Raw genomic sequence first — 6,000 nt, 5'->3', positions numbered from 1 at the left:
GGGGGTGGAAGTGGTGTGACTCAGCAATCCTTTCTTCCTATAATTAACCTCCCCCCGAGGCTGTTCCTTACGTAATTATTCTGGCAGGAATCTCAGAACTTAAGGAAGGCCATAAAGAATCCCAGCTTGAACTTCGCAATAAGATTCTGTTCTGGTTGGTGAAAAATAAGCAGTTCACATATGATGAGGCAGGTGAAATCTTGTTGGTAAGGAGGGTTGCTTGGGTGGGCCCTACTGGGAAGTCTATTGTTGGAGATTGTGTGATCATCAACTTTAGGCACCCAAAAACCATCCAAAGTTTAATGGCACAATCCTCATTTCCTGTTAATCATTCCATGCCTATTAGAGCCCTTACTTTAGATTTCTTCTACCAAAGACCATGGAGGGCAGGTTTCCCGTGCCCCCTAGTTGACCCAGATTGATGGGCCAAGCCTTATTACATTTCATCCACCACTCCATATCCAAATCCATCGCTCTACAACATTCCAGTATCTACCCGGTTAGCCCCATTGGAGGATTTTGATTTACTGGCAGGGTGTTTTTTTTTTAAATATTGCTCAATTCCCACCTAGGCATATGGAAAAACCCTCCACCCAGTGTTCAATCCCTATAGACTTGGGTTACATAACAACTGTCACAATTGGGACGGTATTTCCGAAGGCCATCATCCGACACCCTATGTTTTTTCTATTTTGCAAACTATGGAGATGGAAACCATCAACTGTGAACCCGAAAAGAGTGATAGTCCCTCTGATGGCCTAGTTCTGGGCAACAGGACCCCAATTGAAAATTGTGGCAGGCTCCAGATATGTGATGTTAAAATGTCCATTCTGTTGGAATGTGGCAGGGCTCGCCAACCAGTTGGCTAGCCCTGATTGGGGTCTCTTGATAGATAAGTTCGATATTTGTCTTTTTCAGGAGACGTGGTCTAGGGAAAATTTCTACTGGCCGGGTTACCTGTCCATTAATAATCTGGCATCTATTGGTAAGAGGGGAAGACCGTTTGGGGGCCTGACTATTCTTATTGGCTCCCATTTGGGATGTACTGTGACCCAATTAAATTCCCCTTTGCCTGATCTCCTATGCATTAGACTTTCTTTTAGGTCAAAATTTTGTGGGACCCTTATCAATGTTTATTCTAGACGCATTAAGCTGGGTAAAGAATCTCTAACATTGGATTCCCTTGACAACCTTATTCCTACGGTTAAGGGGGCGAGCACTTTGATTGTTGCAGGAGACTTCAATTGCCGGTTTGAGCCACTCCCGGGTCTGATTAAACCTATCTCTAGTATTGAGGACTCTCTGTGATCCATTCCTGATTTGCAAATATCTCCGATAAGGGCATTGTCACCAATAGCTCTCCAACTGAATTCCATTACTTTGGCCCATTCCCTGAGAGCATGCAATGGCCGCACAAAATCTGATTTGGAGGGTAAGAATACTTTTAATCGTCCAGGGCAGTCCTCCCTTATTAATTATATTCTGGTTGAGGCCAGCACCTGGTCTAAGGTCATTGATTTTGTGGTCCTACCTCGCCATGATAGTGACCATAATGCCCTGGTTTTTTAATTAAGTCTTCCCGAGATAAGTTTAAATATGGGCCTAAGAGAGGAAAATCGGGAGTCACTAGTATTATCTAATGATAGAAGAAGGTTAAAATGGCCAATGGTAAAGGGTTCTCCTGAACTGATGAGTTCCCTCTACCAAACTGTCCTTCGGGCTCTTGATGATTTAAGTGCCCTATTAGACTTGGGGCAGGACCAATCTACTGACCAAATCTTTAATATCCTCGTGGGACTAGTTACCGCCCTCACCTTGCTACTTAATCCTCCAATGGGAAAACCTAGGAAAAATAAGAAGATGAATACATGGTATGACTCGAACTGTAAGATAGCAAAGGGGGTTCTCTTGGCTGCAATCAAAGCCTCTAATAGATCATTAATAAAAACCAAGAGACTTGAGTATAAGAAAGTGCATTTCTGAGGCCAAACAGATGTGGGCGAACACTAAATGGAATGCTATAAAAAATGCACTTGGCTATAGGGACATGAGAGAATTTTGGTCCATAGTCCGCTCTGGTAGCAAGGAAGGTCAAATTGATATTGTTCCAAATATAGCACCGGAGAGTTGGGTGGACCACTATCAGAACCTATATGCCGCTCCGGCTGAAGAAACTCTTCTAGTAGATCCTCCCGACCAGCTACCATTCCAGAACCTGCTCCCAAATAGCTACCAGGACTTTTCCACCTTGGCTTTTTCTACCAACGAATCTATAGAGCCAAAAATAACTATGATGGAGCTAGAGTTAGCTATAAATAGGCTCCCAGCTAGTAAGGCACCTGGCCGTGACAAAATCCCCGGCGACCTTTATAAAGATCAAACTGGGATCTGGGTCCCTTATCTTTATTTGCTGTTCAATGCTATTCTACAGGGTACCAAATTACCTGTTACATGGGTAGGTGCTGAGATCATACCAGTCTTCAAAAAAGGTTCTCCACTTCTTCAGCTCAATTATCGCCCGATCAGTCTGATCGATGTGAGTCAAAAACTTTTCTCACATATCATTCTCGATCGGCTCCAGATTTGAATGGAAGAACAACAGATTCTTAGCCCTTTCCAGGCAGGTTTTAGGGAAAAGACCTCCACGGTCGACCAGTTATTAAGGCTCCAACTACTTTACTGGAAGACCGTGAGAGTAGAGGGTGGAGGCCTCTACTTATCTTTGTTGACCTTAAAACAGCCTTTGATCTGGTGCCCCATAAAATTCTGTGGGACGTTTTGGAGGATATGGGGGTACCAACTGATCTCCTTAACATCATTACTAGACTTTATTCTGATGACTTTGCCCAAGTTAGGAGTGGTAAATGGGGTAGCCTTACAACTAAAATCACAGTCAATAGAGGAGTTAGGCAGGGGTGCGTGTTGGTACTGACCTTATTTTGTCTTTTCATTAATGCTTTGATTGCCCACCTTAAAGGTGTTAAAGACATTGATGCCCCAAAACTGAGAAACAAACAGGTGGTGGCATTAATGTTTGCAGACGACACTCTTCTATTGTCAAAATCACCCATGGGAATTCAACGTGCCCTGGACAGCTTTGCGAACTTTTGTCATATAAGGGGGTTGGAGATTAATACAGAAAAAAACAAAATCATGGTCTGTAATCCAACTAAGACCCGATGTCCCAATCCCTCTTTGAATGGCATAGCTTTGGACAGGGTCACTGTTTTTGAATACCTTGGTATCACTCTTACGGACAAAATGGACTGGGCCCCCCAATTAGCAAAGGCCAAACTTAGACTTGCCTAGATTACGTGAGGTATTCTAAAATTACACCGAGAGTCCACAACCAAGCCAGTTGCATCAATTATTGAAATTCATAAAGCTCAAGCAAGGGGAGCAATACTATATGGAGCTGAACTGTGGGGTCATCGCCCGGTGGGCGGTATTAGCAAGACGGAAAATCCCTTTTTGAGATCTCTGCTGTCTCTCCCACCCAGTACCCCCCTCACCCCGTTGAGAATGGACCTCAGTATTAAACCTTTAGAAGACGAAGTTGCCCAACGCCCTATAATCTACTGGCGCAGGCTGTGGGTGACCCCTGAATTAATTCACTTTAGATCGGCCTTGGAAGAGGTATTAGCCCTCCCTGGGTCGGAGAAAATAACTTGGTTTGTCTTCATAAAAAAGGAGTGTGCGAGACTAGACCTACTTGGCCTTTGGTCTAATCCTGCTGTTGTCTGCACACAGTTGTCGCGTGCTGAATTGGTTATGCTGGACCGAAGAAATAGACTAGAGGCCATCCTTGGTAATTCTTCTCTGGGCCCACTTACTGCTCAGTTTTTTAATCTGAAAGATGCTTATATAGTTGAACCATTCTTAGATGAAATTTTATCTTCCACATCGAGGAAATACTATCTACAATTTAGATATTGAACACTCCCGCTCAGGGTCTTCTCCAATAAATGGTCACCCATCAAATCAGTAGAATGCCCAGCATGTGGGGCCATAGAAGAATCTGAGTCCCACGTTTTCTTTTTTTGCCCGACATATAATTCCATACGGCAACGTTGACTCATTCAACTTTGCAAAAACTTGGGATTTAGACATTACAAAGAGACTGTCAGAATACTTAAGAGTAATACTTCTACCCCAGTTGTATTCTCAGTTTCACGCTTCATTGATGCCATGTGGCGAAGGAGAAGATCTTATCTGTAGAAAAAATTCTTACCTGTGGAAACCACCTATGAATAGTATATTTGTGTATTTTTAATGCTGGACAGTTTTTTAAAATTTTTATACTTGTATTTATTATTAGTGTTATTTGGACAGTGTTTTTAAGTAATGATTTGGATGGTTACTATGTATCTTTTATGATCTACGATCGAAATAAAGATTACTTGACTGACTAAATCCAGTAGCATTTAAATTAAAATTACCAAGTTCCATGAAATTCTATCCTGAGTTTCACACTTCGTTGTTAAAACCAGCAAAGACCAAATGACAAGCTGGTCCAGCACCTCTCCTCGTTGGAGATCATGAAGAATATTAAGTACACAGTATAAAGGGTAGTAAACGCATAAAAAGAAAATTGTGTTATTTGTTTTCATGGAAAGGCTATCGTCCAGATGAAGACTCATGGGAACCAAGTGATGCTATTCATGCACCACATTTGTTACAGAAATTTCACAAACAGCATCCAGAGGGCTCCCACATCAGTGGGGGTGTGAGCACTTTTGATGGGGTTGACTGTCATGATTCTGCCACGTTAGTTTCCTGGTGCACATTGTCTGGCACCTGTTTACTGTTTTCTATTGTTTTTACCAATGCTTTTTGTGACTTTGCCACTTGTCTGTGCCAATATTTGTTGCCGACTCTGATGTAATCAAGGCCTATTGTCCCTTCTCAGCTCCAGTAGATTAGAGTTGTGAGCTGGAATCTGAAGCTTCTTCCTGAGCCCATTAAAAAGGGGCCACACCCTGTTCTCATTGCTGGTTATTGAGAACCCTGAGATTGAGCAGCAGCTGTTCCTGTTATCCGGTTGCTCAAAGAAGATTCCGGTTGCAGCAAGAAGACGTCTGTTTTCTTTTCCAATATTGTAGATCCTCTCTCCGGTACAATCAGGTAGGATCATTCTTTCTTAACCAACAGCATCGTGAAAGGACCTATGTGCTATTTTTGTTATTTTGCATTTTGAAAGAAACTTGCATATCACACTGATGTGCTTTTTGAGCATTTACAGGTTTGGTAATATTGGCACTGTTGTATATCACGCTGAAGCGCTCCTTAGTCATTGTCATTTATATGTTTGGTAATTTTGCCACGGTTGTACATCACGCTGAAGCGCTTTTTAGTCATTTCCATGTTTGGTAATTTTGCCACTGTTTTACGTGTTTGGTGATTTTGGCATTTTTGTACATCGCGCTAAAGCACTCTTTGGTCATTTACATGTTTGGTGATTTTGGCAACTGGGCACATTACGCTGAAGCGCTCTTGGGGGCATTTGCATACCTGATGACTTTGGCATTGTTCACATCGTGCTGAAGCGCTACCTGGACATTCGCATACTTTGAACTCTGATACATAGCGCGGAAGTGCCCCCTTGGGCGTCTGAATATTAATCTGCCTCATTAGCATATATAACCTGTTGTGTATTGCAAAAAGGTTGTTGGTAGTACCACTGTGATATTTAACAGTGGTTAAAGCACATCATTACGGAAACATTGTGTCTAAAAAACAAGTGGCTTTTTATATGAATGTGTGCTTCGTTTTCACACATGATTGTTTAGCCATAACATTGTATCCTTGAGAATTATAGGAACAGAAATTGCCAGTGAAGCCTGATAAGACGTACACAACTGTTCTATGCATAACCTGCTTTTCTTTTACAGGTATCTTGTCATTGCTTAACCCATGTTAAATATAGTCAAAAGGTTTATGAAGCATGAAAGGAAAGTTAATCAAGGACAACGTCTCGTTCCATGTCTCCCTCCCCGCAGT

This window comes from Lissotriton helveticus, chromosome 2_1 (assembly GCF_964261635.1).
Source record: "Lissotriton helveticus chromosome 2_1, aLisHel1.1, whole genome shotgun sequence".
NCBI classification, from domain to species: Eukaryota; Metazoa; Chordata; class Amphibia; order Caudata; family Salamandridae; genus Lissotriton; species Lissotriton helveticus.
Note: the sequence above shows the minus strand (reverse complement) of the source record.